Here is a 12522-nt window from a genome sequence, read left to right as displayed (position 1 = left end):
CTCTACTGAGGTAGGTATTACTATATCTCTAGCTTAGATTTCATACTCCCATCCTATCTCCCTTGTTGATTCTGAAAAGCAAGAAACAAATTTGTAGTCCATCTTCAACTCCTAAGTTGATAACAAGCAGAAGGAGCATTGAATTAGAATGTGGTTGATAGTCAATTGTTTCTATAGCACTGCTCCTCAGATTCAACTGGTATCAGGAGCTACACAGATTTTTCCATGTTATGTCCTGTCCCTTCTCTTCCTTCCCTTTACACCCCCTTACCTTCTTGAATAATTCACTCCTAATGCCATTAAATGTGCTCCAGCAATGTGAGGGCACACTTTGTGGTGGAGGAGTGACTAATGGTGGCTTCAAGTTAGATATGAGATACAATTGGGAAGGTGTCCTCAGAAGGGACAGCCTGGCCTGGGTACGGAAGCCCAAGGAACCTGAGATGGGCTCCACAGAGAGAGGCAGCCTGTCATAAACACTCATTGACAAAACAGGGTAAAAAAACACCTAGGTGAGCTAAGGAGGGCATGTGGTTTTAGAATAGGATGAATGAAATTTAGATGTATAAAAGAGAGATTGTTTATTTTATTTTTTTTTATTTATTTTTTTTTATTGGTCATTCATAACATTACATAGATCTTAATACATCATATTACACGGTTGATTCCAGTGGATTATGAACTCCCGCTTTTACCCCGTATACAAATTGCTGTATCACATCAGTTTCCCTTCCATTGATTGACATATTGCCTTTCTAGTGTCTGATGTATTCTGCTGTCTGTCCTATTCTCTACTATCCCCCCTCCCCTCCCCTCCCCTCCCCTTTTCTCTCTTTACCCCTTCTACTGTAAATCATTACTTCCATTTGTATTATCTTGTCTTGCCCCTCCTTTCCTTTTATATGACATTTTGTATAACCCTGAGGATCGCCTTCCATTTCCATGCAATTTCCCTTCTCACTCCCTTTCCCTCCCACCTCTCATCCCTGTTTAATGTAAATCTTCTTCTCAAGCTCTTCGTCCCTACCCTGTCCTTGTTTACTCCCCTTATATCAAAGGAGTCATTTGGTATTTGTTTTTTAAAGATTGACTAGCTTCAATTAGCATAATCTGCTCTAATGCCATCTATTTCCCTCCAAATTCTATGATTTTGTCATTTTTTAATGCAGAGTAATACTCCATAGTGTATAAATGCCACATTTTTTTTATCCACTCATCTATTGAAGGGCATCTAGGCTGGTTCCACAGTCTTGCTATCGTGAATTGAGCTGCTATGAACATCGATGTAGCAGTGTCCCTGTAGCATGCTCTTGTTAGGGCTTTAGGGAATAGACCGAGAAGGGGAATAGCTGGGTCAAATGGTGGTTCCATTCCCAGCTTTCCAAGAAATCTCCATACTGCTTTCCAAATTGGCTGCACCAATTTGCAGTCCCACCAGCAATGAACAAGAGTGCCCTTTTCCCCGCATCCTCTCCAGCACTTATTGTTGTTTGACTTCCTAATGGCTGCCAGTCTTACTGGAGTGAGATGGTATCTTAGGGTAGTTTTGATTTGCATTTCTCTGACTGCTAGCGATGGTGAGCATTTTTTCATGTACTTATTGAGTGATTGTATGTCCTCCTCTGAGAAGTGTCTGTTCAGGTCCTTGGCCCATTTATTGATTGGGTTATTTGTTATCTTATTGTCTATTTTTTTGAGTTCTTTGTATATTCTGGTTATTAGGGCTCTATCTGAAGTGTGTGGAGTAAAGATTTGTTCCCAGGATGTAGGCTCCCTGTTTATCTCTCTTATTGTTTCTTTTGCTGAGAAAAAACTTTTTAGTTTGAGTAAATCCCATTTGTTGATTCTAGTTGTTAACTCTAGTGCTATGGGTGTCCTATTGAGGAATTTGGAGCCCAATCCCACAGCGTGTAGATCATAACCAACTTTTTCTTTTATCAGATGCCGTGTCTCTGATTTAATATCAAGCTCCTTGATCCATTTTGAGTTAACTTTTGTGCAAGGCGAGAGATAGGGATTCAGATTCATTTTGGTGCAAATGGATTTCCAGTTTTCCCAGCACCATTTGTTGAAGATGCTATCCTTCCTCCATTGCATGCTTTTAGCCCCTTTATCAAAAATAAGATAGTTGTAGTTTTGTGGATTGGTTACTGTGTCCTCTATTCTGTACCATTGGTCCACCCGCCTGTTTTGGTACCAGTACCATGCTGTTTTTGTTACTATTGCTCTGTAGTATAGTTTGAAGTCTGGTATGGCTATACCGCCTGATTCACACTTCCTGCTTAGTATTGTTTTTGCTATTCTGGGTCTTTTATTATTCCATATGAATTTCATGATTCTTTTATCGATTTCTACAAGATATGCTGTTGGGATTTTGATTGGCATTGCATTGAACTTATATAGGACTTTTGGTAGTATCGCCATTTTGATGATGTTAGTTCTGCCTATCCATGAGCAGGGTATATTTTTCCATCTTCTAAGGTCTTCTTCTATGTCTTTCTTTAGGGTTCTGTAATTTTCATTGTATAAATCTTTCACCTCTTTTGTTAGGTTGATTCCCAAGTATTTTATTTTTTGGGGGGGTATTGTGAATGGAGTAGTTGTCCTCATTTCCATTTCGGAGGATTTGTCGCTGATATACAGGAATGCCTTTGATTTATGCGTGTTGATCTTATATCCTGCCACTTTGCTGAATTCATTTATTAGCTCTAATAGCTTCTTTGTAGATCCTTTTGGGTCTGCTAGGTATAGAATCATATCATCTGCAAATAGTGATAATTTAAGTTCTTCTTTTCCTATTTTTATGCCTTTAATTTCTTTCGTCTGCCTTATTGCTCTGGCCAGTGTTTCGAGGACTATGTTGAACAGAAGTGGTGAGAGAGGGCATCCCTGTCTTGTACCAGATCTTAGAGGGAATGCCTTCAATTTTTCTCCATTCAGAATGATGCTGGCCTGTGGCTTATCATAGATTGCTTTTACAATGTTGAGGTATGATCCAGTTATCCCTAATTTTTCTAGAGTTTTGAACATAAAGGGATGCTGTACTTTGTCAAAAGCTTTTTCTGCATCTATCGAGATGATCATATGGTTCTTATTTTTAAGTCTATTGATGTGGTGGATAACATTTATTGATTTCCGTATATTGAACCAACCTTGCATACCAGGGATGAATCCTAATTGATCATGGTGTATAATTTTTTTGATATGTGTTTGAATCCGATTCGCCAGAATTTTATTGAGGATTTTTGCATCAAGGTTCATTAGAGATATTGGTCTGTAGTTTTCTTTCTTTGAAGTGTCTTTGTCTGGTTTCGGAATCAGGGTGATGTTGGCCTTGTAGAATGAATTTGGAAGTTCTCCCTCTTTTTCTATTTCCTGAAATAGCTTGAAAAGTATTGGTGTTAGTTCCTCTTTAAAGGTTTTGTAAAACTCTGCTGTATACCCATCCGGTCCTGGGCTTTTCTTAGTTGGTAGTCTTTTGATGGTTTCTTCTATTTCCTCTATTGTTATTGGTCTGTTTAGGTTGTCTATATCCTCCTGGCTCAATCTGGGCAGATCATAAGACTCAAGGAATTTATCTATGCCTTCACTATGTTCTATTTTATTGGAGTATAAGGATTCAAAGTAATTTCTGATTATCTTCTGTATTTCTGTAGTGTCTGTTGTGATATTGCCTTTTTCATCCCGTATGCTAGTAATTTGGGTTCTCTCTCTTCTTCTCTTCATTAGCATGGCTAAGGGTCTGTCAATTTTATTTATTTTTTCAAAGAACCAGCTTTTAGTTTTGTCAATTTTTTCAATTGTTTCTTTTGTTTCAATTTCATTAATTTCAGCTCTGATTTTAATTATTTCTTGCCTTCTACTTCTTTTGCTGTTGTTTTGCTCTTCTTTTTCTAGGATTTTGAGATGAAGTATGAGATCATTTATTTGTTGGTTTTTTCTTTTTTTGAGGAATGAACTCCAAGCAATGAATTTTCCTCTTAGAACTGCTTTCAATGTGTCCCAAAGATTCCGATATGTTGTGTCTGTGTTTTCATTTAACTCTAGGAATTTTTTAATTTCCTCCTTGATGTCTTCTAATACCCATTGATCACTCAGCAACCTATTGTTCATTCTCCAGGTGATGCTTGATTTTTCCTTTCTTCTTTTATCATTGATTTTCAGTTTCATTCCATTATGATCAGACAAGATGCATGGTATTATCTCTACCTCTTTGTATTGTCTAAGAGTTGCCCTGTGACATAGTATATGGTCTATTTTTGAGAAGGTTCCATGTGCTGCTGAGAAAAAAGTGTAGCAACTTGATGTTGGGTGGTATAGTCTATATATGTCAATTGAGTCTAGGTTGTTAATTGTGTTATTGAGTTCTATAGTTTCCTTATTTAACTTTTGTTTGGAAGATCTGTCCAGTGGTGACAGAGGTGTGTTGAAGTCTCCCATGATTATTGTATGGTGGTCTATTAGACTCTTGAACTTGAGAAGAGTTTGCTTGATGAACATGGCTGCACCATTATTTGGGGCATATATATTTATGATTGTTATGTCTTGTTGGTGTATGGTTCCCTTGAGCAGTATGAAGTGTCCTTCTTTATCCCTTTTGATTAGCTTTGGCTTGAAATCTATTTTATTAGATATGAGTATGGACACTCCTGCTTGTTTCCGTGGTCCATATGAGTGATATGATTTTTCCCAACCTTTCACCTTCAGTCTATGTACATCTTTTCCTATCAAATGCGTCTCCTGTAGACAGCATATGTTGGGTCTTGTTTTGTGATCCATTCTACTAGCCTGTGTCTCTTAATTGGTGAGTTTAAGCCATTAACATTTAGGGTTATTATTGAGATATGGTTTGTTCTTCTATCCATATTTGTTTATTGATGTTACTAAACCTGATTTGTTATCCTCTTTGACTACTTTCCCCCCTTTACTGTCCAAACTCCCATTGTTGGTTATCAATGTTATTCTCCATTTCCTCTTCCTGTAATGTTTTGCCAAGGATTTTGTGAAGAGATGGTTTTCTAGCTGCGAATTCTTTTAACTTTTGTTTATCATGGAAGGTTTTAATTTCATCTTCTAACCTGAAGCTTAATTTTGCCGGACACACGATTCTTGGTTGGAATCCATTTTCTTTAAGCGTTTGAAATATGTTATTCCAGGATCTTCTAGCTTTTAGAGTCTGTGTTGAGAGATCAGCTGTTATCCTGATTGGTTTACCCCTAAATGTAATCTGCTTCCTTTCCCTTGTAGCTTTTAAAATTCTCTCCTTATTCTGTATGTTGGACATCTTCATTATAATGTGTCTAGGTGTGGATCTCTTATGATTTTGCACATTCGGCGTCCTGTAGGCTTCTAGGATTTGGGATTCTGTCTCATTCTTCAAGTCTGGGAAGTTTTCTTGTATTATTTCACTGAATAGATTGCTTAATCCTTTGGTTTGGAGCTCTGTGCCTTCCTGTATCCCAATGACTCTTAAGTTTGGTCTTTTGATATTATCCCATAGCTCTTGAATGTGCTGCTCATGGTTTCTTAGTAGACTTGCTGAGCTATCTATGTTCTTTTCAAGTTGAAATACTCTGTCTTCATTGTCTGATGTTCTATCTTCTAAGTGATCCACTCTGCTGGTAGTATTCTCAATTGAGTTTTTAAGTTGGTTTATTGTTTCCTGCATTTCTAGTATTTCTATTTGTTTGTTTTTTATTACCTCTATCTCCCTGTGAAATTGATCTTTTACTTCCTGGATTTGTTTGTCGATGTGATCTTTCATTGTCTGATTTTGCTGTCTCATGTCTTCCTTGAGACTCCAGATCATCTGAAGCATGTATGTCCTGAGCTCTCTATCTGACATTCCATCTGTTGCAGCTATTACCTCTTCTAAAGTTGAGTTGACCTGCATTGCCTGTGGTCCTTTCTTTCCTTGTCGTTTCATACCGCTGGCGTTTCTTTCTGCTTGGTGAAATTGTTGTGTCTTTGATATTTTCCCTCTATTTATTTATATTGCTCTTGTATAGTTGGAAAATCACTCTTGCAGGGCAGGTAGTGGTTGTGATCCTCCTCCAATTAGTGTGAACCATCTACCATGCTGGCAGGCCCTAGGTCTGCTTTGCTGGTCCGTCAAAGGTCCACCTACTCAGCAGGCGCCAGGGGCACCTGTGTCACTCCGTAGGTTGCTGGGCCTAACCTCCCGATGGGTTGCAGGTTCGCCTCGTTTGCAGGCTCTGGGGGAGGGGCCGGTTCCGCCCCTCAGCAGGCTTTGGGCCCGCTCGGCTGTTGTTCACAGTCCCCCGCCTACCTGCAGACACTGGGGGAGGGGACAGGCCTAGCCCTCAGCCGTCCGCCGGACCTGTCCTAGTGGGTCCGGTCCGTGTTCCCTGCAGGCGCGTGTCTCTGCTGTCACTTGGCTGGTTGCTGGGCCTGACCCGCCCGCCCGTGGCTTGCAGGTTCGCCTCGCTTGCAGGCACTGGGGGAGGGGCCGGTTCCGCCCCTCAGCAGGCTTTGGGCCCGCTCTGCTGGTGTTCACAGTCCCCCTCCTACCTGCAGACACTGGGGGAGGGGACGGGCCTAGCCCTCAGCTGTCCTCCGGACCTGTCCTAGTGGGTCCGGTCTGCGTTCCCTGCCGGCGCGTGTAGCTGCTCGAGAGATTGTTTAAATAAGTAAATACATCAAGGACAATGAAATCCAGTTTTCATAGTATATGTTGGTGAAGTGACTCTCTGGTTCAGTAAAGAAAATTGGGATGCGACCTGTTAAGTAGGACTGAAATGGAATGTATCACTGTGAATTCATGCTTTTCCAGATAGAAAAATAGAGGAAACAAGTGTGTGTGTTTGAGTGTTTGAATGTAGAAAATTAAATTCATACTTGTCTGCACTAATGGGACTGGGTAACAGTGACATTTTAATAGCAAGACCAATGGATCAGTCTTGGTGACCAGATCATGGAACAAAAATATCATATTTCACTATAGGAAATAGGGCTGGTTAGACAAAAGGCTGATTCCAGGTTAAAATTTGTGAAAGTCCAAGGTGAGCCTTTTTGTGCAAAATGCAAGAAAACATTCAAAAAAGGGTGGAAGAAATCCTAGGTCCACCCAGCTGACTGGCAAACCTGCAACAGAACTCAGGCCTAACCCCACCTCCATATTGGGCCTCTATAAGCATCACCATACCTTCCTCATGCAGTAGTATCCACCTTGGGAGAACAAGTAGGGCTTGGAGGCAGCTGCATCTCAGAACAGGCAGCTCAAAGCCACTTTAAGGCCCACTTTTTAGCCCCATCTCAGAAAGTAGTTGCATCCATCTTAAGACAACCCCACAACTATCTTGAGTTATCTCCACTATTGCCACCATCATATTTTGTTGCAGTAGCATTATCACAGGACATTGGCTGGGGCCAGAAGTCCAAAACCAAGGTGAGGTACAAGTAATCTTCAGGGAAACTATAAGATTATAGGGTAGAAACTGTAATAACAGATTTGCACTGCAAAAAAGGAAGACACATACACAACATGAAAAAAAAAACAGGGGAGAAAATTGCCCCAAACACACCAAGATACTGTAATAATAGAATCCATGGACAGTACAGTTGATCAGTTGATGAAATGTCAGAGAAGGAATTAAGAATATACATAATTAAAATGACCTATAAAGTAAAGAATGACCTAATTGAGAAAATACAGGCAAACATTGATCACACCAACAAAGAGATAAGGGGTCAAATACAGGTAGCAAAAGAATACTTTAAGAAAGAGAGATTCTGAAAATAAAATCAGAAATCAAGGAAACAATCAACAAACAAGCAAAAACTTAACAGAAAGCATAAACATCAGATTAGATCACTTGGAAGACAGAATGTTAGATAATGAAGAAAAAAATATACAATCTTGAAAGTAAATCTGAGCACAGTGAAGATGTTAAGAAAGCATAAACAGAACACCCAATAATTATGGGATAACATCAAAAGACCAAATCTAAGATGTACTGAGATAGAGGAAGGGACAAAGATTCAAAGCAAAGGAATGCACAATCTCTTCAATGAAATAATATTAAAAAACTTCCCAAGTATGAAGAATAAATTGGAAAATCAAATACAAGAGGCCTAGAGGAAACCAAAATTACAACAAATCTACACCAAGATGCATTATAATGAAAAGGTCTGGCATACAGAGTAAGGATAAAAATTTAAAAGCCACAGAGAAAGGAATGAGATCACATATAGGGAAAACAAATTAGGATCTCTGCAGATTTTTCAATCCAGACCCTGAAAGCTAGAAGATCCTGCAAAAATATATACCAAGCTATGAAGGAAAATGGATGCCAACCAAGAATCATATTCAGCAAAATTAAGCTTTAGATTTGATGATGAAATAAAAATCTTCCATGACAAATGTAAGTTAAAAGAATGTACAACTAAAAAGAGTGCACTACAGAACATCCTTGGCAAAATACTCCATGAGAAGAAAATGAAAAACAGCAATGAAAATCAGCAAAGGGAGTTATTACACTAAAGGAAAAATCAGCCAAAAGAGAAACCAAGTCAATTTAAATACCAAAAATAAACATAATGACTATTTATGTTTATTTTTTGGTATTTTAAAATACAAATCATGTCTGAATAGTAACCCTCAATATTAATGCCCTTAATTCACCAATCAAAAGACATAGAGTGGCAGGTTGAATTTTTTTTTAAAAGACCCAACAATATGCTGCATTCAAGAGGCTCATCTCATAGGAAAAAGCATCCACAGACCAAAGGTGAAAGGTTGGGAAAAAACACATGCACATGGACTAAGGAAACAAGTAAGGGTTTCCACCCTCATATCAAATAGACTTCAAGCCAAAGTTAATCAAAAGGGATAAAGAAGTACATTTCATACTACTTAAGGAAACCATACATCAACAAGACATAAAAAGTATAAATATGTATGCCCCAAGCAGTAGAGCATCTATGCTCACCAATCAAACTCTTCTCAAATTCCAGAGTCAAATAGACCACAATACAGTAATTCTGCATGACTTTAACATGACTCTTTCACCACTGGATAGATCTTCCAAACAAAAGTTAACAAAGAAATTATAGAACTGAATAATTCAATCAATAACTTAGACTTAACAGACATATAGAGAATATTTCATCCACCAATGAGTGAATACACTTTCTTCTCAGCAGCACATAGATCCTTCTCTGAAATAGATCATATATTATGCCACAAAGCAACTCTTAGCCAATTCAAAGAAGTAGAGACACTAATCTGCATTCTATCAGATTATAATGAAATAAAATTAGAAATCAATAACAAAATAAAAAATAGAAGATACTCCAAAACCTAGAGAGTAAATATTATGCTATTTAATGAACAATGGCTTGTGAAAGACATTAAAGAGGAGATTAAAAATTATTAGAGGTTGTGGCTCAGTGACCAAGTGCTTGCCTAGCATGTGTGAGGCTCTGGGCTTGATCCTTAGAACTGCTTACGAAAATAAGTAAAATAAAGACATAATGTCCATGTACAACTACACAAAAAATCTAAAATAATTTTAAAAATTCTTAGAGGTAAATGAGAACACTGACAAAAATCTCGAAATCTCTGGGACTCTATGAAGGCCATACTAAGAGGAAAGTCATTGCATGGAGTTCATTCCTTAAAAGAATAAAAAGTCTACAAATAAATGCCCTAAAATTACATCTGAAAGTCCCCCAAAAGAACAACAAATCAAGACCAAAAGCAGTAGAAGACAGGAAATAATTAAAATCAGATATGAAATCAATGAAACTGAAACAAAAGAAACAATTGAAAAAAATTGAACATCATCAAAATGGCGATATTACCAAAAGTTCTCTATAGGTTTAATGCAATGCCAATCAAAATCCCAACGGCATTTCTTGTAGAAATAGAGAAAGCAATCATGAAATTCATATGGAAGATTAAAAGACCCAGAATAGCAAAAACAATGCTAAGCAGGAAGTGTGAATCAGGTGGTATAGCGATACCAGATTTCAAACTATACTACAGAGCAATAGTAACAAAAACAGCATGGTACTGGTACCAAAACAGGCAGGTGAACCAATGGTACAGAATAGAAGACACAGAAACCAACCAACAAAACTACAACTTTCTTATATTTGATAAAGGGGCTAAAAGCATGCAATGGAGGAAGGATAGCATCTTCAACAAATGGTGCTGGGAAAACTGGAAATCCATATGCAACAAAATGAAACTGAATCCCTTTCTCTCGCCATGCACAAAAGTTAACTCAAAATGGATCAAGGAGCTTGATATCAAATCAGAGACACGGCATCTGATAGAAGAAAAAGTTGGCTACGACCTACATACTGTGGGGTTGGGCTCCAAATTCCTCAATAGGACACCCATAGCACAAGAATTAACATCTAGAATCAACAAATGGGACTTACTCAAACTAAAAAGTTTTTTCTCAGCAAAAGAAACAATAAGAGAGGTAAATAGGGAGCCTACATCATGGGAACAAATCTTTACTCCTCACACTTCAGATAGAGCCCTAATATCCAGAGTATATAAAGAACTCAAAAAAATAGACAATAAGATAACAAATCACCCAATCAACAAATGGGCCAAGGACCTGAACAGACACTTCTCAGAGGAGGACATACAATCAATCAACAAGTACATGAAAAAATGCTCACCATCGCTAGCAGTCAGAGAAATGCAAATCAAAACTACCCTAAGATACCATCTCACTCCAGTAAGACTGGCAGCCATTAGGAAGTCAAACAACAACAAGTGCTGGCGAGGATCTGGGGAAAAGGGTACACTTATACATTGTTGGTGGGACTACAAATTGGTGCAGCCAATTTGGAAAGCAGTATGGAGATTCTTGGAAAGCTGGGAATGGAACCACCATTTGACCCAGCTATTCCCCTTCTCGGTCTATTCCCTAAAGACCTAAAAAGAGCATGCTACAGGGACACTGTTACATCGATGTTCATAGCAGCACAATTCACAATAGCAAGACTGTGGAAGCAACCTAGATGCCCTTCAGTAGATGAATGGATAAAAAAAAATGTGGCATTTATACACAATGGAGTATTATTCTGCATTAAAAAATGACAAAATAATAGAATTTGGAGGGAAATGGATGGCATTACAGCAGATTATGCTAAGTGAGGCTAGGCAAGCCCTAAAAAACAAATGCCAAATGTCTTCTTTGATATAAAGAGAGTAACTAAGAACAGACTAGGGAAGAAGAGCACGAGAAGAAGACCAACATTAAACAAGGATGAGAGGTGGGAGCGAAAGGGAGAGAGAAGGGAAATTGCATGGAAATGGAAGGAGACCCTCAGGGTTATACAAAATTACATACAGGAAGAAGTGAGGGGAAAGAAAAAATACAATACAAGGGGGAGGAATGAATTATAGTAGAGGGGGTAGAGAGAGAAGAGGGGAGGGGAGGGGAGGGGAGGGGGGATAGTAGACGATAGGAAAGGCAGCAGAATACAACAGACATGAGTATGGCAATATGTAAATCAATGGAAGTGTAACTGATGTGATTCTGCAAGCTGTATACGCGGTAAAAATGGGAGTTCATAACCCACTTGAATCAAAATGTGAAATATGATATATCAAGAACTATGTAATGTTTTGAACAACCAACAATAAAAAAAGAAAAAAATTGACAAAATAAAAAGTTGGTTCTTTGAAAAAAATAAATAAAATCAATAAACCGTTAGCCATGCTTACAAGGAAGGGAGAGTAAACTCAAATTACTAACATCTGTGATGAAAAGGGTAATATCATGATGAACACGACAGAAATACACAAGATAATTAGAAACTATTTTGAAAATTTGTACTCCAGTAAAATAGAAAATATCGAAGGTATTGACAAATTTCTAGGGTCATATGATTTCCTCAAAGTGAATCAGGATAATATTCACAAGTTAAATAGATAAATTTTAAGGAATGAAATGGAAGATGGCATCAGAATCCTCCCAACCAAGAAAAGCCCAGGACCAGAAAGATACATAGCTGAGTTCTACAAGACCTTCAAAGAACTAATACAAATACTCCTCAAACTATTTCATGAAAGAGAAAAAGAGAGAGCACTTGAAAACTAATTCTATCATGCCAATATTACCCTGATTCTAAAATCAGACAAAGACACATCAAAGAAAGAAAGCTTCAGATCACTATCTCTAATAAACATAGATGCAAAAATTCTCAATCAAATTCTGGCAAATAAAATACAAAAACTTATTAGAAAGATAGTGAACTACGATCAAATAGGGTTCATCCCAGGGATGTAAGGTTGGTTCAGCATAAATATAAATGTAATTCATCACATCAATACAATTCATTCATTATAAAATGTAATTTGTTACATCAATAGACTTAAAGATAAGAATCATATGATCATCTCAATAGATGTAGAAAAGACAAAATACAACACTCCTTTATGTTCAAAACACTAGAAAAACTAGGGATAACTGGAACATTTTCAATACTGTAAAAGTTATCTATGCTAAGCCACAGGCTAACATCATTCTAAAT

Source organism: Urocitellus parryii, chromosome 9 (genome assembly GCF_045843805.1).
Source record: "Urocitellus parryii isolate mUroPar1 chromosome 9, mUroPar1.hap1, whole genome shotgun sequence".
Taxonomy (NCBI): domain Eukaryota; kingdom Metazoa; phylum Chordata; class Mammalia; order Rodentia; family Sciuridae; genus Urocitellus; species Urocitellus parryii.
Note: the sequence above shows the minus strand (reverse complement) of the source record.